This window comes from Pholcus phalangioides, unplaced genomic scaffold (genome assembly GCF_987345545.1).
Source record: "Pholcus phalangioides strain wild (caught in Gottingen) unplaced genomic scaffold, Ppha-v1.0 ptg000015l_1, whole genome shotgun sequence".
Classification (NCBI taxonomy): Eukaryota; Metazoa; Arthropoda; class Arachnida; order Araneae; family Pholcidae; genus Pholcus; species Pholcus phalangioides.
In genome coordinates, this window is record NW_028301608.1 from 54,705,216 (window position 1) to 54,730,319 (window position 25,104).

At 33.3% G+C, this 25,104-nt stretch overlaps 1 protein-coding gene across 2 annotated transcripts in view; it reads right to left on the bottom strand.

The window, feature by feature from the left end:
• LOC149076245 (cubilin-like) overlaps positions 1-18,270 on the bottom strand; it is a 337,914-nt gene extending 319,644 nt beyond the window's left edge. For both annotated transcript variants that reach the window (XM_089243817.1, XM_089243816.1), the window contains exon 1: positions 17,826-18,270. The gene's annotated coding sequence lies outside the window, so the exon portion shown is untranslated. The remainder of the gene's footprint in view (positions 1-17,825) is intronic.
• Between the last annotated feature and the right edge of the window lie 6,834 nt (positions 18,271-25,104).

Genomic DNA, 25,104 nt, shown 5'->3' on the forward strand with positions numbered 1-25,104 from the left:
CTGACCTGGCGGGTGAAGTGCTTACGTTCTTGCTATATAGCCTGGGTGTCTCGCGGTTTCTCCGGTTTCTCCAGGAGGAATTACCAGAGATCCGTATTTTGAAGGCAATTCCGTGTTTGTACCGCAAACCGTTTTATAAAACAAGTGACAAATGTCTGCATGTACATTTAGGTTCGAACCCCATTGGCGACAAAGTGGTGGCCGGCTAATGTTGGTTCTCCGCATGAAAATTCAATCATTTACTTACTTTACTTCGAAATATGGAAGACAGATGGCAGCTCCAGCAGAACACGAAACAGGCAAAGCTCTGTCAACATAAATACGTTAGAGCCCTACCCTTATACAGTATACACATTCGGGCATATACCGATTCGTTAGAAATCGCACAAGGAATTTGTACGAGATACATACATGTACGGTCAAGTAGTAGTAGTATATATTTTAAATATCTCACACATTATTTTAAAATGAGGAGAATACCATTGTAAAATAAATTTTGAATTGGAACTAGAAAAGCCAGTGAGCCGAGCAACATACATAGAATGGTAAAAATATCCAATGATTTACACTTCGCATTAGTTTAAAAAATAGGCGGCAACTCCGAAATTCACACACAACGGAAGATACGCACAGACTGTAAAAGCGGCTAGTACTCTGACGTGACGTAGTCTTACGTCATGTCAGTGACATTATAAATTCTGATTCAGGGAAATTCTGTGTCGTTGGAATGTCATTCCCACGCCACAGAATTCCCACGAATAATGTGACGTGATTACAGTCTAATCAGAAATATATCTGTGTAACGCAGGGTGCAAAACGTTTTCAATCTGCAGACCAAAAACCAGTACATACATGGGTGACCATATTTTTCTTATTTCTCAGAGCATTATCGCAAGTTTGGTCGTTTTAACATTTTTATAAAATGTTCAGTTTTATCTAGTATTTTCAACGAGGTTTGCTTTAACTTTTATTATTTTATGGAATCAAGAACTAATATCATTTTGATGAATTATATCAGGATAATCATGACTTCATTGTAATTAATCATAGCCAGATAAAAATATGTATGTCTCACATATTTGTCAAATAGCGCATTTGACCTTGGGACCGGAGGTTGTACACCCTTGTTGTAAGGGAATATTCCACCATCAAGTATTCGGCCAATTCGATTTGCTAGAAAACGTAGTTATTTCTTAGTAATTAAATTTTTAATATTTCTTGTTTGACCTGATTTTAGCTCAACCAGCTTACTCTCTGTTAGACTGGTTAAAAGAGGTTTTGCTGAATTTTAGGTCTATTAATAACTCACAACGAAAAACTGTGTAAAATTATGATGACATGTTCTGAAACTGTTCATCGAAAAGCTAGACAAATATAAAATTAACAATAGTTTTTTACATCTTACTGCTTGAAATTATAAATTTGTATGTGTTGTACCCAGAATATATACTCGCGACATCGTGTTTAAATTTCACTAAATCTGACGTCATTTTGCTTGCAACATCGTTTGAACTGTTATACATCGTGTCTTAAAAATGCTCTTTTTATATATATATACTGCATATTTGGAGGCTTACAATGGCGGCGAAACAATGTAATACAAATTATTTTTTGGCTTCTTGGAAGGACTTGGTGTCCCTTGGGGCCCACATAGTGTATATTCGTTATTATGTGTACGTCTTTTTTTCTTTTCCTTTTGCATTCCTTTTCGTTTGTTATTGTCCAGTATTTGTCTAATGTGTATGTGTGTGTATTTGTAAAAAAAACAAAATAAAACTTATCCCTTTTCAGAAATGAATCACGATTCGCACAAAGTGTAAACCCGAATCTGACATAATCTTCATAACACGAATTCCATCAACAAATCACATTATACAACGAGGGAATTACGTGAAGCTTGAAACACGGTCTCACGCGTGGCACATCACGAATTAACAAATCTTATTAATCTTCTAAAAACTATATATATATATATATATATATATATATATATATTGGATGTTTAAATTTTTTTTCTCACTCTAGAAATTTTCTCAATCACTTTAATCTCCAATTCTCTTTGAAGTAGCGCATGAAAATTTTCCTAATTATGAAAAGGATCCATCATTTGCTCAGTCAACCAACTTACACAGGAAAAAAAATGATTCGAAAAGGTAGAGATAATTTATTAAACTATGCGAAAAACGGGAATGAATTTTTCCTCAACATTGCGTGCTTTAAGTTAATGCCGAATAATCACCTGGCTTACCGATGACTAATTAGCTTAGAATTTGCGATTTTAAAGGGCTTTGTACGCTAATGGTTCAATTTTGTTGCGAAATTCGAGACTGCTGCAACTGCACGATGCTATATTCCGGGGTGAAAATATAGAACGTTTTTCGTACGAAAACGAAAATTCGTGATGAATTTTTTTTAAGGGCTTAAAAAAAGCAAAATTATACAAAAACTTGGAGTTATTAAATTATTCGGGAAATATAAGCAAACATTATATCCCAGAGAGATTTATACAAAAATTCATAAAATACTGCAGAAAATATTTCACGGTGATAGTAAGAATCATCCAAGTACAAATTCTTTATAATGCCATGACTCTATATCATATTATGCAAATTCATTCAATTAATATGGAAATTCATCACCTGTTTCTCGACAAGCACACAAATTTATCCGAGAGAGCGAGAGAGACCCATGCTAGATGCTCATACCTACTCTTCGAAATTTAAAGAATTAGAATAAACACGCATAACTCTCTCATATTTTACGCAGGGTGTACAGGATGTAAAGTAAACATAAGAGAATATGCCGTTTATATCTCGTAAGCATAGCATAGTTTCCCTAATTTTTTGTTCCACCCCCCCCCCCCATTCAATACTTTTCTCATCGCCCCCTATTCAAGCCAACCCATAAAATCCTATGTTAAACCTATAGCTTCTACCACCCTAGGACCATTTCATCAACCCCATGGGGCGTTATTACCCCACTTAGGGAAACACTGCACTATAGAGTATGCCCAAAAGTCTGTGTCTGCTTAGAAGTTTTTTTGTACATTTTCCCGAATATCTAGAAAAATACTGAACGAATCGCTCTGAAATTTCTGTCATATACATATACCCTATGTTCAAACTCACCATTGCCAGTGAGAATTTAGTCACGAGTACATTTACGGAACGGACAAAAAATTGATTAAGAAAAGAAATGTTGATCAACCTGCATGAGATAAGCAGAAAAAAAGACGTAAAAAAAATATTCTACTAACTTAACAATATTTATTTACATTTTCGTGAGAACAGCCCGTATATTCATGAAAATATAAATATCTTCAACAAAAATTTCAATTTTCACCGCATGTTCATTGTACTTATAGCATACGGACCAATTAAACAACCCATTTTAATCCAATTTTACGAAATTTTCAGAAAAAAATCTGCGTGAGAATGTCGAGCGATAGAGGTGAAAGCTCTAGGTTGTTCTGTAATTTGACTTGATATTCATTTGGCCTTTTACTTGTCGCGAGATATCGAAGTGTGGGAACACACTCCTTCCCACTCCACCCAAACCCAATTTGCTTTTCTTCCAAACTGCCCATCCTACCATCTCTAAAATGGTCGTTCTACGATCGCAGCGACTTCACGGGCGGGGGGTGGGGGCGAAAGATAATAAACTGACTTTGTTGGACACAACCCGCAATATTCAATGAGATGCGAGTAATGATTATTGTTATTAAATGGTTATTAGTTGCGCATGCGCAAGAAATATAGATGTTATTTTTTTCACAATTTGATTATCAGGCATACTGGAAAATTTCTCATGTTATAAGCAAAACAGTGTGCAATGAAAATTGGAATTTTTATGAAAAACATTTATATTTTTTCGTTAATTCACTTGCTATTCTCTCAAAAATGAACAGAAATGATGCATAGAAGTGGTGCACTGTTTTGATAAAGTTAAAAGTCATTTGTGGCTCTTTGGGATACAGGGTTGATCAGAAACATTTTTTTCTCATATAATGATTACCAATATAGGATTCATATGACAGAAATTTCAGAGTGATTGTTAAATATCTTCCAGAAATTCAAGAAAATGTCTAAACTCCTAATTGGAGGCAGACTTTTGACTATATAGTGTATGCGTATTTGATAATTCGATTCCGTCACTTATGTATTAGTCGAATTCGTATGTGGAGACTTGTAGAGGTATTATTGTCATAAAAATGTCAGATTATTGCTATTTCCGTGGGCTACCCATTTGACGAGATAGTTGGGAATCGCAATAAACGTAACGCCATTTTCGAGATACATGAGTTTGGATTTTTGCGTGAAAGGGTTTAGGAGGGTGTGCAGCAGGTACTAATCATCAAAACATCGAAATCTCGACAATAGTGTGTAGGAAGGAATGAGAAGAGAGAGATAACTGAATGTCTGGAAAATTTTAGATTCATCTAATCCGCATTCCGTAGAAGGTGGGGGAAAGACACTACAACCCAGTGTTGACTCAGTGATGGGAAGCAGATAGGTAGGTTATTTGGCACTGTTCACAGGATTCTCGGCACATCTGCAAGCATCACTCACTGTAGAAACCCTACGTGAACTAATTTATCACACGTTACTCGAATTCATGAAACGAAGTCTATCTAACATATTCAGGGTCTTCCAACTGCGCAGTGCATATCTACGGAAATCTAGTACCATAGCCCACTCTACCTTCCCAAACTTTGCTAGAAGCACGTATGCTAAAACTCTTGGCAGGACAGCTAGAGCCAGACTCCACCCGACAGATAATTATAAAGTCACGATCTGAATATTTAAGTCACCAATTATAGTGTCTATAGAGTATTTCCTAAAGCTGGTCGAGTCGATAATCCAAGTTTCACGGTGGGAATCGGGCTGGATTTTCACCGGGAGGATTCAGGCTCGAATCTCGTTAGTGGTGGCCGATCGAAATTGGATTTTCTGTTTCTTTCCAATTTCTTGGCACGGATATGAGCACTAAGTCGGTCCAGCACTAGAAAAAGTCTTCCCGCAGAGAATTACAAGAATTTCAATACGACATTCACATAACATGAGTGGTGAAACCTTCCATTTTCACATGAAAATATGGAAAACAGATGACACCATCACAAGAACGCGAAACTTGCAGAGCACTGAAATCACAAATATGTAAAGGTCACAGACACACAGACACGGAAGACACGTTCCAGGACGTAAAAAGACGTTAGAATTTCTTAAAATTAATATTTACGACGTGAATGTTTATATACGATGAATTGGTAGTAGTAGTATGAATAGGAAGAGCAACTAATCAGTAAATTAGAGAAGCGGTTTATTTGACATCTCTGTTTACATGTTTGTTTTCGTGATCCATCTATGAAAATAGTTCATTTCATTCTTTCTGAAAAAAGTAATCCGTTAATATAAATAAATAATATAAATAATTAATAATTAATAATTATTTATTAAATAATTAATAAATAATTTTGAAGAATCATTCGAAGTATAATAATTCTATGCCTTTTTTAATAATTTTCAATAGAAATTAATTGAAACCATATTTTATATTAATGATATTATGAAATTCAAACACAATTCTTCGCAATTCAAAACTATTGAAATTAAAAGTATATCATAACTGCAACAAAATTTCATTCTGTTTTGAGAAGGACTGTTTTCATAAATTTTAACTTAATGAATAATTCACCCGTTGCTCATGAAAGTAATGTGAATATTTCCATATTACAAAATTATTTATTCCATGTCGTTCTGCATTCGAGAGATGTTACAAAGATGTTTTTTTTTTTATTTCATCCAGTTATTTGACATCAAACAATTTTATGCAGAACAAAGAATTATAATCCAAAAGAAAAAACTATTGAAGAATAATATTTGTTGAATATTAAATCAATGACTAGTAAATTAAAAATTCTATCAATTGAATAAGTTTTCCTGAATTAATTTCTCATATAAACTAATTGGCAATAATTTTTCCAGCCTTTATGCTGCACTTCTTTAGTAATTAAAGGAACATTAGGATAATTAATTAAAATATATATTCACTATATAGTTCAAAATATATTTCTTATATTTTGTTTGTTGACATTTCCAATCCGATTACAGTTTCAAATCTTTTCACATTTAAAAATAAAAAAGTAAAACATAAGATGATTTTCTAAATTTCTGAGTCGTTCTTCTTTATCTCTCGATGGAAATTGCGGATTACTCTGCTATAATAGCCAAAATTGCTTTCAGTACTTAAAAATCGGGTGAGCATGTTCTTCGAAACTCGTTACATTTTATTTTTTCTATAAAAATACGACCAATACTGATAGAAACGTTGATTTTTAATAGTCTACAAATGTTTTTTTTTTTTTTCGAATTTAAAAACGCCTTTTAATTTTGTTACTTATTTCGATAAAAATATGATTCCTTTAGAAAAATGTCAATAAATTATTTCCATAAATAAATAAACATATATATACGGGTGCATTTAATAAGGTTTCATCAAGTTCCTTCAATAAATATGGTTTCATAAAATTATTCCGTCTATATAATATACGGTTTCGTCAATTAATTTTTGATAAATAAGATTTCCCTGAATTATTTCATCAATTTCTTTTGAACTATAAGATTCTTTCAAAACCTTGCAGCGTGTGATGAAATAATACATATATTTTTCCCATTAAAAAATAAATTCATGAAAATATATTTCATTAATCATATATATCATGTTATTTCATATAAGAAAAACTTGAGCTTTCCTAATTTAGAAATGAAAATTATTTTCATTTACTATATTAATTTCAGTGCTTTTGGTTTGATGGTTTTAAATTCATAATGATTTTTTTTGGTTTACTGGAAATTTTCTAATAATTTAATTGCAAAACATACAACTGATAAATAAATATTGTTTCAATACCGTAATATCACACAACTATGGTCCAAAATAACCATTTTCTAGATTAATCATCCTAACTTTTGTATTCAAGCTATTCAAATTTTTTTTACTGATATTGTCTGTAGAAAGATCCAGCATTAATATTAAGCACTTTTTTATTCCTTATGTAGCTCAAATATGGATTTAAAAAAAATTAAATTATGGGCCATAATTTTAGTCCCAATTATAGTCCATCATATATTTCGCGTTATAAATCGCTTACCCCATAGTTGAGAGAATCTACACTTCAACTGTATCACATATCTATCTTTATCTCCTTTGCTAGAAGAAGATGAAAGAGTTTTTCCAATTTCGACCCCTAAAAGGGTACAAGTTTCATTTCACGACTATGAGAGGGTTTTTCGAAATTCGACTGCTAAGAGGATTTAATGGAAGGGTGGCGTATTAATTTGTTCAGTAGTTTTGACTTGGCATGTAGAGATTCACTGAGAAGGGATTTTCCAAAATTCAGCCCCCTTATGGAGGGGGTTCAAGGTAGGTGGTAAAAAAAAAATATTGGTGAAAATTTTTTTAATAAAAAGTTATTGGTATATAAAAATTCTTTCTCTCGACAGTATTAAATGAGTGTCTTCCAGGTTAATTTCTTATTCTTCCTCCCGCTTTTCGGAAAAAGTACAATATTTGACAAGAAAATATAACACGTTAAATGAAGTAGTCCTGGAAATGTTCCATATAAACGGAAAAGAGAGTTCTTATATGTACAAAGAGGAAAGCAGTGTCTAGGGTTTCTTTGGTAACGAACATATCACCTGCCAGTTGAGTCCTCCTTTTGTATGCTTATCGTGTTTACCATGAGTTTCTAAGAGACCCTTTTCCTTGAAACTCGTTGTCTTCTCGGCGTAACTCGAGGAAGAGAAATTTCCGTTGAGAGATCTTTTAGATTTTTGTCCAAAAAAAAATAAAACAAAGACCTTTTTTCCCAAGAGATTCGTGAGGGATAAAACGGCCGATTCTGTTTCTCTCTCAGCTAAAGACAAACAAGGTCCGGCACCTGAGCCATCGACCACTGAAAACTACTGTACTCCGCATAAGACACATGTTTGTTTAAAATGGGGGTTTTCTTCCTTTTCTTTTTGAATCTTACAAATATTTTTGGAATTTGCATATTATGAAATTGGAATGTTATGAAATTTGCATACTTTCTATGTTCAGTACAGTTGAATGAATACTTGTGTCATCATACCTGTCGACTACAACGGGATTGCCGTCGTTTCTACGGATTTGTACCATAAAAAATACGAAACTAAGGCGAATCGTGAAAAACTACGGAAATCTGGTTTTTTTAGAAACTTCATTTGTTCAAGGATTTCTTTGAATTTCATTATCCTATCCAGTGCAAAATGCCGCCACTCAAAGACCGCGTTTTCAAAGAATAAATATCAAATTATAACTAATCAACCAATTGATATAAACGCGCTTGCGCTAAAATAACTAAAAAAAAACATAATTTCGAAAAACTTTTTCTGGAGAAAGGGGGTCCCGGCGATGAACATTGCCACTACAGAGAGGCTTCTTGGTTACAAGGTCGGCGTGTATGCATGTAATGGACCATACTACCCTGATACGCAGAGCTTGAAGTGTTTAGACTCGGGAGCACCCATATCAATTGATGAAAGACAGGTCTCTACAGTAGTATCGGGAAAAAATCTGAAATAGGGAGCGGCTAATATGTGAAATACCTTGCCTGAACCAGATTTGAGGTTATGGACCTTAAAATAATGTGAGTTTATTGCATTGCCCAGGTATAGTAATACCACGACTTACACCACCCCGATTTGAGTGATTTCTCAACTCTGCGATTTTCTGTGAAAATCCTCAGGAGATAAAAACTTGGCCATGATGATTGAAAATGGTATCCAAACACTTGTATGCCATCTTACATTTTCGCAGAGAAGAGGTCACAATTTCATACCAGAAATCCAACGTTAGTGCCGGTTTTAACACGGCTAGTTTTAAAACGTTTGTTTATTGTGATGCTCATTAATGGGAATTCAAGTCTTAATTAATTAATTTCAACTCATAGATGAAAGTTTCCTTGTTGCCTCCAAACTTAAGCAGCTCATTCCTTTCGATGGAGCATGGTGTCATGAAAATTTTAAAGGGTGCACAGACATACACAGACACTTTTCCTAAATTTCGGTCCCAATCAACTAGTATTGATATGAATTTTGTATGTAAAATCGTACCTTTCGATTCATGTGGTTATCGTCAGTCTCCCCCAATCCCGTAACTTCGAGACATTTCTGTTAAAACATTTAATTGGGGGCTAGTGCATTGCCAACTTGTTCGACCTCACTTTTTCGGCTGTTCATCCATAGAAAAATTCATAAAAAATTAATTTTATAATTTTTATCTGCTCGATTAGAAACATTTGTGCCAATGCCATGAAGACCAAGGTAAAGCTTGGCGATAACACTAGAAACATTTAGCAATGAAATTATCTCTGATGATCCCCTCGGATATTTTGACGAAAATAGCGTGAGTGAGAGGGAGACAGAAATGTGATAAGTTTTCAAACTAACCACCTACGATGAAGTCACGGTGACCAATCAGTGACCAAGTCCGGCCACAAGTTATACCTAGAGTTGTCAGAGAGGATTTGCTCTCACTTAACGTGTCATTCTGTTTTTTCTTCAAACCAGTTTCTCTTATTTTAATGAATGAAATTAAATTTTAAGCAAGACATCAGATAGTTATTCTATTACTAAAAAACATAATAGAAGATATTGAGGATTCTTATGTATCAAGTGTGAAAGAAGATAAAGGCGAATATACCACATAGGAGAAGAGTAGACATATATATCTGAGGTACAAGGAGAGCGTTCCATAACAAATAAGAGTAAAATTATAAAAAATCAGGAAAAATATAGGTACAGCAAAAAGTAATTAATATTTTTCTTAAATAAAATATCTTCACTCAGATGATATGCAACAATTCCATCGTTCAATTCACTTCTCAAAGCAAGTAGGGAAGGCTTTTTTTCTGAGGATGGGGGATATTGCCTCATTTAACCCTGCACAGCAAAAATACCCTCAGCGTCTTCATTAAATTTTATGCCACAGAGATTCTTCTCGAATGTTGGAAACGGTCGAATATCGAATGGGGATTGATCCAACTGTAAGGGGGGGGGGGCTGTTAGCATGATTTTAATGTTATATTTACTAAGGTATCGCTAACCAGAAGTAGTGACATGCAAGCAAGCGTTATCATGATGAAGCGTCCAATTTCCTACCGGTTTACGACGTTTTCTCAATATGTACTATCACAAAGTTTTCAAAACTGAAACATAATATGCAAATGCAATATAAAAGCCATGCCACAACCACCTTACAGACCAAATTTTGCATCATGTGATTTCAGGTTGTTTTCATCATTAGAGGAGAATCTCCATGGAAGAAAATATAATGAAGATGCTGAAGTTATTTTTGCTGTGTAGGGTTCACTCTGAAACAAATTCCAGAAACAGGCTTCTCTACTTGCTTTGAAAAAGTGGATTGAACGATCAGCGGACCATCGCATATGGTCTGAGAGAAGATATTTTGAAAAAATAATATATTTTTTTGTTGCGCCTATACATCTTAATTCTTTGTAATTTTACTGTCAGTTCTTATGGGGAACGCACCTTGTATATTTTGTACTAGAGAAATAAATAAACAGTCGAAACACCTCCCGTGACATTTCCCTGAAATACGTAGAATGATCTCATGAATTCTTAAACGCATAAACGCAACGATGGCGAAAATAGTTTCGTATTATAATATTGCATGTGGCGCTCTCCCTCGAACACCGAGGATTAGGTATCGCTCCCTCGCTAACAATACTGACTGCCATTTCTTGCTGCTCGCGCTTATATCTTAGTTCTTCCAATATTACATTCTGCTACGTGACCAGTAATGTTAGGATTATTTGCTACATCACAGAGAGAGAGAATGCATTAATGAAAGTAAGTATTAATGCGATAAAGTTTCATCCCAAGCGAGAAAAAATGGCTAATAATAACGGACTCACCGATGCTACTAAATAAACAATTTCCCTTGATGCTGAAGGAAACAAGAAAAGAGAAACAAAAATTTAGTTTTCGTTTCTATTTGTCTCCGTTTTCTTTTTTTTTCTTCTTCTTCCCGATGATGCTTGTAGATAATGCCTTGATTATTTGAGCAAACATCTTAATGCTGCAGAAAAGACTGACACACACGCACACATTACTAATGTCATAAAAACATTAATGCTATCTCAATCATAAAAAAAAGGAATGTTTGTTTTTTTGGCCACCGAGTGAATATTTATTCACTTTCTTTTTCAGGTCTTGTTGTTTTCATACTGCGAGATGTATATGAGTGATATATTGTTTGCGAAATAGTGTTGTTAATAAAGTTATGGATCAACGATGCCTTTAAATTCTTCAAGTGAATATTTAGCTTCTTAAAACCATTATTTATATTAAGATGAATGGTTTTTATACGCCGGAAAGCCCGTCTAAAGTTTGAGTATGGACTTGATGTTTTTGCCAAATTCATCAATTCCATTCTTTAGAGAAAGTTTTCGGTTGAACTTCAAAAACGTGGCATTGAGTATGTATCTGAACTTGCGGCAGCTTTTTAGCATTTCCAACACGACCTTTGGGCAAACCTGACTATCACTGATGGAGCCTAAACCGTGAAAAACTGACGTTTATGAACGACTATACGTTACTTATACGATATAGGATCAGTTATAGATTACATTGATATCGATATATATATGTGTATATATATATATATATACATATAATATAAAATTTTTTTTAAAGATTCCATACAATTGATGTAGGATTAAATTCTACACGAACTTCGCTTCTCTGAAATATTTCTGGGATTGTGGAACACCCAGAAAACTATAGACAGCTGTCAATGAGAGTGATTCTTAATTATATGCATAGTATATATATATATATATATATATATATATATATATATATATATATTGTTCCACAATCCCAGAAATATTTCAGAGAAGTGAAGTTCGTGTAGAATTTAATCCTACATCAATTGTATGGAATCTTTAAAAAAACATTTTATTTAACAAAATTAATTTGTTGGTGATTTTTCTGAGTATTATTAGGCAAAGTTCAACCTACTCTTTCATAAATAAGGTGATTCCACAACAAAAGCTTTTTTGCAAAGATTTTTGGTCTGCCAAGGGACTTCGAAAAATCTCCCTATCTAGTCATTAAGACGTTTTTGAAGTTTCATACGTTTTGAAGTTAATAATACGAATATAAGTTACATCACTTATAAAAAATACTTAAATGTACATTTATCACACTGTATATTATTTACAATGTAATAAATCATATGATACCAGCCATTACATATTTTTCTGCTGATGATTTCGAAACATCGAGTATCTTTAAATATACTTTTCAATGGGATTCGATTCAAAAACATTGCTTATATAAAAAAATATATATATATAATTTAAAAAGAACGTTGTTGTTCGACAATATATTTTCACTTTGAAAAATATATGAAAAAAGAAAGGAAAAAAAGAACATTTGTGGACATTTTCAAGAAAGTTGGAATTGATGGGAGCTTTGCAAACTTGGAAAAGATCACCAGGGTTAACGTGTTGCCAAACACAGGAGAGAATCCTCCAACTCACAAATGGTCCAAAATATAAAAAAAATAAAGAAAACCCGTTGGCAAACTTCCAAACACGAAAGATGAATTTCTGTATTATTTTGACATTAATATAACCACCATTATTAATAGCTGATTCCAACCATATTTAGCGGATGTTGTTTTTATTTTTTTCTTATTTCCCTCTTCTTTCCAAAAACAAATTATGTCAGAGATGTTTGCCTCCGGGCTACACCCGTCAAAAATAAATTTGTATTTCCACTTGAAATTCAAAGTGAATAAAAACGTATTTAGAAAATATTGAGCCATACGAATTTCACACTCAAATCTCATTTTTAAATTTTATTACTTAAAATTCATATCATAACTGATAGTGAAATGATAAGCTAACACTTAGCTGATAAACACTAAGCTGATTTTTATCAATTGATTTTTATGAATATTTTAATACCTTTAAAAAAATGCCGTTCTATAATGAAAATTAGGTTCAATTCCAAAATTATCGTTGTTGGGAAGCCACATTATTTATTATAATGAATTAAAGTGTGCACAGATATGTTTTCTAAAATACCTTTTATAGGATGTCAAATTAAAAAAACCTTCCAAACCATATATGGAAATTTAGTATGCGTTTTAACTTTTAACCTCTTCACGCCTGAGGCAAAATTGACGGTTAAAAAACAAATTGTTTCCGATTGAGATTGGTGTTTAATGTGTAATGAACGTCTTAATGAACGTCAAAATGCCTTTTAAAAATGCTTTTTTTAATTAATCGATTAATTACATTTTGTCGATATATTTACCAGAACCATTCGAGTAAGGTACACATGTGTGTATCTCAGGTCTTAACTTGAAAATGAATCAATTAAAAACCATTCAAAAGCGTTAAAAATGAAGTATACATACGTGTACCTTGGAGCGAAGAGGTTGAATAAAAGTTCCCAGTGATATGAAGACGTTGCAATGATATAATGTTTCCCTGATTTTTGGAACTTTTACCTTATGGATGTTACATCCAACAGACGTGAGTGCATAAATCTAAATTTAGTTTTAAAGGAAAGAGAAACGCATCAACATTTTTCTTGAATCTTCACATATGAACGGTCTGTGAAAAATACAAACAGCCTACTTATTTAGGAAAAATAAATAAAAGGAAAACTCTCATTCTGTTTCCGGCTCAATTCCATTGATTTTCTTCTTTTTTCTCTGGAATGTGGAGTCCGGAATAAAAGAGAATGAGTGAAGACGATAAAAATATTATATTTTTATGGTTAAGACATAAAAGGGGCCCATAATACAGCTTTATGGCAGACCGGCAATATAAAAACGTGAATTTGTATAGATATACGCATATATATACTATATAAATTCATTTTTTTTCTTTTGCACTTGCTATCTTGCATTACGGAATGAATGAGCAGGATATGTAACTTTCTATTACTTTTGACCTTGGTGTATGCAATATTAGTGAATGAATACGTAAGCATTTCTCCATTCGAAGTTATTTCACCGCTACTGGAAATACGTATATAATCATTAATCATAAAAAATATAGAATGAGATATGATTACCAAATTGAACTTGAATACGAAATCATGTCTTTTCTCTTGTTTTTTTTTGATAACAGTAAAGAGCATTCTATACTATTGTTGGACCATTTTATTCCATCGTAATATACATTTATGATGGAAACTGCAAGTATTTTTATTTGTGTATCATGAAATCAGCAGATGGTGTTCTCATGCATATGTATATCCCGGTCATTGATTTAATTACTCATCATTTTAATATAAAAATTGGCTAATTACACTGCTCAACACTGATTTTGTCCTCAAAGATATTTCAGTGATTTTGGGGCGTTGATTAAGAATCTGGCATTGGTTTTGTCAGATTTGTTCTATTTCTTGCGATAAAGTGGAAATTAAATTTAGTGGTAATACCATATGCCCCACACAAATCACATTGAAACGCACTGTGGATTATAAACAAGTACAGTAAATCATCGGCAAAAGATATTTCAGTGATTCTGAAGGTGTTAATTCCTAATCTGGCATTGGTTTTGACGATTTGACTCTAGTTTTCAATATATGCTTACTCTCAACAATGTGAGTTGTATGATACTTATGTACTACAATTGAGAAATTTGATTTTTACTTTACCTCAAAAACTAGAGCTAACCTGACAAAACCAATGTCAGGTTCGGAATTGGCACCACGTAATTATTCAAAAATCATTGAAATACCTTTGCTAATGGTTTACTATATTTATTTATAACGCACAGTTTCAATGTGATTTGTCTGCTGCTTATGCATTGCCATTGAAATTTAATCTTCAATTTATCTGAAAAACTAAAGTCAATATGGCAAAACCAATGCCAGATTCAGAATCAGCAGCTCCAATATACTGTGAAACCATTAAAATTTCATTATGAACTTGAATTATTATTATTATTTTGAGCAGTGTTATCGTTGGAATGGTTTGTTTTAGCGTTTGGATCTCTGCGTATGAATATTAATTGTAATTCTATGTAAACTCATGATGAGTACTTTTACGGAAACGGTGAAAAATTGAACACACTTCTGATAATTATACACCTGAAAATTTGCAATTAAAAGTGCAATTAAATATTGCAACTAATATTGCAATAATGGGAAAATAAATATTGCAATAATGGGAAAATAAAATTGTTTTGTGTAAGTCTAAAACTGAAATCAAATATATTTCTGGAATCTACTTTTTAATATATCTTGTACTTATAATTCTTATGATGCACACACACAATGATAGGAGAAACATTATTTCATTTTATCCAATTGGAACTCATTTAACTTCCTTTACATTTGCTATAATTATTGAAAATGAGCTTTTGTAATGCCACGGTTGATACGCTACGTGCGCATTTCAGTTCCTTAGGGTTTACTCAAGCCGATTTCTATTGCAGATTGTATAATGTATGATTTTCTATACGAAAATAATAATATTTCTGTTTTCTTTTAATTTCGTAATAGGGTATAAGTATCAACATTTATATATCACTTGTGTGTCATATAAATAGCACGTACGAAATAATCAGAAACACTGACAAAAAATGCAAATTTCTACCCAGTCAAAATTTCAGATATAAAACACATTCTTTCTCAGAAAATAGCTATTTCATGATCCGTACTGAATTGGACAGAATTTTTTATTCTTCATGTCACTTAGCTATCACGTCATTTAGGTTACTCTTAATTTTTTTTCTACATTTCATTAGTTCATTTTAATACTTTTAAATCAAGAAAACTTGAATCTTGAAACTTAGTAAACATAAAATGTCGCGTTTTGTAGGGATATGTTCACTATAAGTAGGAGATCAAACTGTCTTTCCTTATAATGGGAAGAGTGAGTTACGAGAAAAAATAAAAGATCACGCGAAAAGTACCTATTGCAGTCATTTCCAAGAGACATGATTTTCTCAAAATTAATTCGTATTGCACTTCCATCTACCGTGAGGAGATAGTAATCTGTGAACACGAGAAAGGGATAAAGCTTCAAACTGGGCAAAACTTGACGCTTCGTGACAATAAATGGAAGAAAATATTTTATTTATAGCATATTACGTTATAAAATATCTTATAACGTAATGTACTATAGATTGCATTCAACTGTGCCGCAACAGCAAACGAAACGTCTGATAACCCTCGTCTATAAGTCCTAGGTTTTCATAACCACTTCTCCGCAAGTGCCGCAAGTGTCATAAAGTACTCTTATTATAATATTCGTAGAAATCATTATCTGGGTTTCTTGGAGTTTCTTCGTTATTGAAGTGATTTCATCAATAAAGTCAATATACCGAAAAAATTATAAAAACATTGGACTTTGATATTCATCGCAGATGGTTTGCATATTGAAAAAAAAAATGTTTTCTCATTAAAAAAAAAGTATATTTGATTAAAATTAATTTTTCTATGAATTCTTACTTCCGGAACTCTTCATTATTAGACTTGAGAGCATTAATTTTTTTTGTGGACATGTGTGAGGCTTGAGCATCAGCCTTTACTTTAATATTAATTTTCGACCATGTACGAATATTTTATTTTGAAAATTTAAAAAAAGTAAAGAGACAAAATTATTAATAATTAGGTTACAATTAGAATTTAAGACAATGCATATAATTTTGTTACATTAGTTTAAGTTTACCGTTAAAGAATAGATACTAGATAGATACGAATTTAAACTTTTGTCTTCGATCTTCTGTAAGATTTATTTTCTAACGAATATCATACCTAACGGACGATTCCAGACAATTTAAATTTGATAAAAAATATATTAATAGAAACTTAAACTTCACAATTATATTTCAATATTTTTATTTCTTTTAAAAATTTAACTAAATTTTAAAATCTGATATTTTATTAATGTACATCCGCATTTCAAATGAATTAAACATACGATATAATACGATAGATTTTTTCCGATACAGAGGAAAGTTATGTATTATTATTTTTTTCCATTTTCCTACACTAGTACTTCTCCCGTTGTCCCATACACATACTCAAATTCATTCACATCGTTCTATCTGAAAAACACACCTACTCACTAGACAATATGTGTAGTTTTAATTCGTTTTTCCACTATAATGAATGCTGGTTGGTCTCTCTCGTGGTTATATTTTTGATAAACTTCAATTAGATTCAATAAATATTCCTACTTTTTTTAATTCACGGGATATAGCAAGGAAAACTTCTGATAAATTACTTATGAAATATTATGATAAAAAATGTTGAAGTTGTGAAATGAAGAAGTTGAATTTGATAAATAAAAATTCAAATTTCAAATTATATCCCAATACTTTTATTTTAAACCAAATTTAAGAAGGGATACTTTATCAAGTATATCCGTATTTTAAGTAAATTAAACATACGATATACTACGGAAGATTATACTCATAAAGTGGGAAATGATGTAGAATTATCTTCCATTTTCCTACATTATTTATTTTCCCGTTGTCCCATACACCTACATAAATTCATCCATCGTTCTATCTGAAAAAAAACAACCCCACTCACTACATAATATATATAATTTTAATTCATTTCTTCCACTGTAATATAAATGCTGATATAATTCACTATATTCTTTATCCATCGTTTTGATAACCTTCCCATAGGTTTAATTAGTTATGCTAATTCTTTTATCCACAGAATGCAGTAAAGAAAACTTCTAATATATAATTGAAAATAAAACAAATGCAAAATATAGTGATTTCAGTTTCTTACTTTTCCCATCAGATGAAATTATGTGGCATCATCTGTACTCTCTCGATATCTGAATGCATCAGTACATACATATTTCTTTATAAAGTTAATTATTTGGTGATATATCCAAATGAACAGCCGATAACGATCCTTTGCATACTTTTTCTTTGAACGTTCTATATTCACTCATATATTTCATAAACAAACAATCTATTCTTTTTTCTTTTTGAATTTTAGTATTTTCGGCAGCAGTTTGTCACGGGGTTACTCATTATTGAATAACTTCTCATTTCGCCGTCGCACTGTTACTAGTTTTGTATGTGTGTGGGTGTATGTATTCACTTATACATGTATATATGTATATTGAGAAAATCTCAGTAGCAGCCAGTGGTAGGAAGCAGCAGCACACAAAAGCAAGATCACACGCCGTCTCTCACAAAACGCAAGCTCATAACGGAACCAACGCCATGATAGCCTCTAAACGACAAAGCGCCGCTGCCCGGTAGCGGTTTTCTCCGCATTTTCCATCCGGCAGTGGCGCTGGTGTGGGATATCCATCCCCACAAGAAAGGCAAGAAAAGGTTTGGAAGAGACAACACACAAGAGTGCACTGCATTTCTTTCCTCTCTAAGAATATAGGGTAAAAAGGCTTACAAACTGGAAGAGAGAAGGAGAGAAAAAAAAACTCGATAGAGAAGATCAAAGCGATATATTGAATGCCCCGCACTGCTGAACGAGTGGTAAACAAAAAATAAAATAACAATAAAATCGTACCGACTTTTATAGAATCTTGAACTTGGATTATTATTTGTTCCTTTTTTGTGGTAGGGGTAAACAGGGTAAAGTGAACACAACCAGGCTCTGTCACTTGAGCGATTTTAACACACTGTACTCTAAGGACGTGTTTGTGTCGAGGAAAATTATAGTCGGCGAACCGACTGAATGATTCCTCCCTCACCAGCCAAGCACTCCCTCAACATGATGCAAGTCAGAAAACATAGGTAACAGTGAAGCAGAATACTTGGTTGGCACGGGAACAGCTGAACAATATTTTTTACTGAGTATTTTGATGATTACGGTCCTAGAATAATCCAACGATTGAAAATCAGGTGAAGAGGAAGCCACGAGAGAAAATTGAGGGAGCTGTTTTCGAATTCAAGTGTCTAAGCCAGTGTTTCCCAACCGGGGTGCCGGGTCACACCGGTTGGGCCGCAATATTGCCTAAGGGGTACCGCAAGCAATTATGGAAGTAAATAAATAATAAAAAATTACAGCCCACTGTAGGTCTTAAAAATAAATTAAGTCGAGTTAATATATATATATCACTCTCATGCATGACAGACTCATCGGATAAGTCGCCATCTGGCGGCAGTGTCAGAAATGTGAGATTTGCCCTTAGTTAAGTCTGGCTGTCCATGTGCGACCCCGTGCAGCCAATGCCATCTATAGTAGAAAGAATCCGCGGGAAGATCGTGACAGCACTGAAGTCTATTTCATCTATAATCATTGGATATACTTAAAAAAAGAAGAAAAAAAAAGATATCGCATGCGTCGGCCTGCTACATCCGATGGCTTTAGGTGAAATGTACGTCTTCAGTGACGTCACGAGCTTCGCTCAGAGGTTTTCTGTTATAGATGGTGTTGGGTCAGCGCACACGAGCTCTAAGGAATTTTTATGCCGGAATGTGCGTGTATGTGTTGTGCATCTAACGTCAAGTTTGTTTCTGTGTAATGCTTGATCTTTTTTTTGTCGCGCCACGGTCATTTTCTGCACACGAGGGCAACACTATCTCCTGAACAAAATCAGAGAAAAAGGCTTCATGAAAAGGATGTGGCATTTTATAGAAGGTTTGAATATTTCCTTGCGGCAATTATCATGCGGATCAGTGAGGAAAAAAACATTGAACCACAGATATAATGTTAAAAATATGTTCGATTTTTTTACACATTTTACATTTTTATTTCCTCGGTTAAATGACAAAAGAACCCCGGTAGAGAACACTTCTGATACATATCCCCGCATACGCGGCCGCATGAAATTCCACCTTCAAACTGAAATCCATATTAATATAGAATTCCCAAAACAAAATTTCAATCATTTGATCATTTTTTGTCGCACCACATTTTCTGCACACGAGGGCTAATTTGACCGGGACCTACAATTTATTGTAGATTCCGAACGGCAGGCTTGTTTTTTACATTCATCAAGAGGTTGGTGCGCTAACCCCTCGATGGGGGACTCCCTGCGGTTACAATTTTTTGCTGCGGTCATGTCGCCGTTTTTCGTTGTACCCCTGTGTCAGGAAAGTTTTCTGACGAGGACGAACCGGGTATCGAACTCGCGACACCTCTAACCATCCTTTGGTACTAATGGTCATATAACGTATTTATTGTTGTCTTATTCTAAGTATGGATAGCTTCACGATTTACCCCAACATAGTTATCGTCTTTATTTTTAAACGTGTCAATTGTGTTAGAATTTACTACGTCCGAGGGTAAACTATTCCATTTATTAACAACCCTATTAGAGAAAAATTCCTTGCGACACCATGACCTAGAATTGTCCCTTACCGATCGATACTGGTGTCCCCTTATAAAAGCAGTCGATTGATGGTGTACTAATAATTCATGGTTCATCCTATCCATCCCGTTGAAAATGTTGTGTTCTTCAATCATATCTCCCCGACACCTGCGTTCATCCAGTGTAAACATCTTCAAAAAATGAAATCTCTCTTCAAGCTCCCTGTAACAACATGGACACGCGTAGTCCTTCTCTGCAACCCTTCAACCTTTTTGTTTTAATTTGGGTCTTAGTAAGCATGATCATCCCCCCCCTCCTTCCCTCTTTCGTTCTGCATTTGTCCAAGGGATCCAGATCAACCTTATAAATAAATGTTGTATGCATCATAAATTTCGTGTGTGATAAATTATATTCGATAATCAGAAAGAATCTCGGTCCTGTATGGGGACATATAAGACATAGGGCACATAAACGGATGTTTCATTGTCCGAAAATAATGAAAGTTATATGAGTGATTTAAAATTAATTTAAAAAATCGAAAACTTCAGTTGTGATAAATTCCCTCGCATAATATGATATAGTAAATGTATGATGAAAATTCAAACTTAAAATTCAATATAAGGTCCTGAAATTTTGAATACTCTCCATGCAATTATTTCAATAGTGTGGGACTATCAAAACTCACAATTTCTCCTTTTTTTGTGATTTTGCTCATTACATTTTATTTTAATTTTTAGAATCAACCTAAGAACTTTCATTAATTTTGGACACTGTTCGTGAAACACCCTCTTTGTATCCTAATAAAAACAGTTTTATAGCAAAATGTAATCTGTGTTAATGAATATTTTTAATACTGTTATCTCGTTTCTGTTATTTCGTAACAGTTTATTTTTTCATATGCGTGTCATAGATATCTCTTCATTCAATTTCCATTCTAATTGAACGGTACTCCTTAAATTGGATATGTGGTTTTCTTACCCTCATCTTATCTTATTTTGTTTTTCTTCCTTATCTTGCTGTAGTTCTCGGCGAGGACATCCCGCTATTAACTGCCAGAGCATAATTCAATTAGGTACACATAATTTTTTAACGATAAATTCGTCAATACAGAACAATAAAAATTTTCTTTTGATAAAAGACCACATATTTCAATAAAAATATGGTTTTTAACGTGCCGTGTACTAACTTAAGTCATTTTATTACCCATTATTTCATCCCCTACTATTATATGGTTTATCTATCTCGGGTGGAGACAACTTTTTCAGTCTTGGATTTATTCCCGTACGTCAGCTTTACTTCTGCAAATCTTCTATAATTATTGTTAAACGACAATTTGGTTTGTCTTTAAACAGTTGTCGTTTGTCAAATGGATTGAACAATATATACTCGCTACCACTTATTCACAAAGCTTTTCTAAAGAAGCATTTTACTTATTTCTTCCAAAAATTTTGCAACTCTTTGCCACCTGATATTCTTAATATTACTGATTTATTACCTTTCAAAAGTCATATGAAGCCATATCTAAACCATATCTGTTTTTCAATCAGTGACATTGAGAGTTTCTTTTGCAATGTCATATGCGCCTCACTCAGTAAAATTATGAATCTATTCGATCTTATGTATTGCAACATTATATTGATTCAGTTATTTGTACTCATCTGAAAACCATACAATGCATAATTTCATATATTTCCGTTTCAACTATTTTGCTTTTGCCAAAAATACTACAAATCACGTGAAAGTTTGTTTTGATATTTGATTCCCCCCCCCCCATATCAAACACTACAAAAAAAAGAGGGGGGGGGACAAAGGGAAATTTTAATTTTTGAATCCTCCCCTTTTGCGATTTTTTTTTAATTTCTCTTTTCCTGCTCTAGTTTGTTGAAATTGTTCACTAATAACTAGCTGTGTTCATTAGTATTCATTATAAACTTGCAATTTATCAACCAGTATGGGTATCTAGACCCCTTGGCACGCTGATTTTTTGTCTCATCTTGTATTTTATGTAACAAAATGAAATTAACAAATGAATAAATTAGTTTGTTGAGCGATTTTTAGAACATGTATCGTGCCAACACATAAGAGTTTGTTCATATGTGAAATTTTATTTTGGAAATTCTATATTAATATGGCTTTCAGTTTGAAGGTGGAATTTCATGTGGCCGCGTATGCGGGGATATGTATCAGAAGTGTTCTATACCGGGGTTCTTTTGTTATTTAATCGGAGAAATAAAAATGTAATGTAAATCGAACATATTTTTAACCTTATCAGTGGTTCAACTTTTTTTAACTCACTGATCCGCATGATAATTGGCACAATGGAAATATTCAAACCCTCTATAAAATGCCACATTTTTTTCAAGAATACTTTTTTTTCTGATTTTGTGCAGGAGATATTGCGGCCTTCCCAACTCAGAGTACTTCTGTTCCTCGGTTTATTCTTCTCGATATTTTTTTTCATTATTTACACTCTACGCATATCCCTATACTATCCCAAAGGAAAGTTATATTTCAAGCTCCGTTTCTCGCCTTCCAATATCAAAATGTAACCAAAAGCTGACATCGCCCACTGACAGTGGATCTGGCGGGGTAGATCATGTTGGAAACGTTCTTAGCAGAAGCTGAATTTATGAAGCTCTCTCTGGGCTCGTCATTTCCAAAATTAGAAGGCTTTAAGGAGGCGAGATACCTCGCAATTGCCGTTATACAAAGGATTAAGTTAGGCGAGATATTTACTAAATGGCAGTGAGAAGATTAAGGATGAACACCCACAAAACGTTCGTTCACAAAAGGCTGAACAGTCGGATAATTGTCTTAAAAGTGACGTTAATGGGACAATGAATTGGCCAACCAGGGCCCTTACTAGATGCGGTGCCTGGTGCGAAAATGATAGCGGACCGAAGGCGTCTTAATAATTTCCGCAAACCAAAAAAGTCCATTCATTATTACAAAATATACACGAATGCTGAAAAACATTTGTAAAAAAAATATAGGTGCAATTAAATGTAAATTGAAAAAAAGAGTAATGAAAATTTCGAAGTGGAGAAAATTTTGGAAGAATTTTGGATTGATGGAAGAAATAATTCTAAAGCCTGATTCTTTATCTAATGAAAGAAATTGTCAGAACTAATGAAAATTCAGAATCGATAAATCAAAAATTTGAAAAATTACAGAATAAATGAAAGAAATTTCAGAATCATGAATGGAAAATTCGAAAAATTCAGAATAAATGAAAGAAATTTCAGAATCATGAATCGAAAATTCGAAAAATACAGAATAAATGAAAGAAATTACAGAATTGATGATACTTCAGAATAAATGAAGGAAATTCGAGAATTGATGATACTTCAGAATAAATGAAGGAAATTCGAGAATTGATGATACTTCAGAATAAATGAAGGAAATTCGAGAATTGATGATACTTCAGAATAAATGAAGGAAATTCGAGAATTGATGATACTTCAGAATAAATGAAGGAAATTCGAGAATTGATGATACTTCAGAATAAATGAAGGAAATTCGAGAATTGATGATACTTCAGAATAAATGAAGGAAATTCGAGAATTGATGATACTTCAGAATAAATGAAGGAAATTCGAGAATTGATGATACTTCAGAATAAATGAAGGAAATTCGAGAATTGATGATACTTCAGAATAAATGAAAGTAATTTCAGAATTGATGATAAATAAATGAAAGAGAAATAGAATTGATGATAAATAAATGAAAGAGAAATAGAATTGATGATAAATAAATGAAAGAGAAATATTGATGATAAATAAATGAAAGAGAAATAGAATTGATAGTACTTCAGAAAAAATGAAAGAGAAATGGATTTGATGAAAATTCAGAATAAGTAAAATAAATAGTTTCAGAATTGATACCACTTTTCAGAATAAAAAAAGAAATACTTCTAGACTTGATGAAAATTCAAAATAAATGAAAGAAAGAATTCCAGAATTGATGAAAATTCACAATTAATGAAAGAAAGAATTCCAGAATTGATGGAAATTCAGAATTAATGGAAGAAACAATTCCAGATTGATGAAAATTTAGAATTAATGGAAGAAACAATTCGAGAATTCAAGGAAACAGTTATTTTCCGGATATTATGCTGAGGTGAGCTCGGAAAGAAAAGTCATCACGTCTCCGCCGGGACTCGAACCCAGGCCCTCTTGCATACCGGGCAAGCATGCTACCATCTACACCACTGGAGACACATGAATCTGCCTTCCTAATTTCACGCACTGTGTCGTGAGGCGCTGAAGTAGAGGCATTAGTAGCCTCTCTTAACTTCAGGAAATGGCCCCCGGGAAGAAGCCGGGAAATGGCCCTCCTGAAGTTAAGAGAGGCTACTAATGCCTCTACTTCAGCGCCTCACGACACAGTGCGTGAAATTAGGAAGGCAGATTCATGTGTCTCCAGTGGTGTAGATGGTAGCATGCTTGCCCGGTATGCAAGAGGGCCTGGGTTCGAGTCCCGGCGGAGACGTGATGACTTTTCTTTCCGAGCTCACCTCAGCATAATATCCGGAAAATAACTGTTTCCTTGATATCTCTGGCTGAGAAAAAAGCCATCTAAATCTCTCTAAATTCGAGAATTGTTGAAAATTCACAATTAACTTTTTACCGACCGGGCCGAATTAAGATTTGAATTGATTTTATACATTTGTTTTCTGTTATTTCCTCTTCTGATCCTTTAGTTTAGAGATATCAATCATAAAATCCATGAAAAAAACTTCTTGTATGTTTTCTAGATTTGCCCATGTCCATAGAAGCA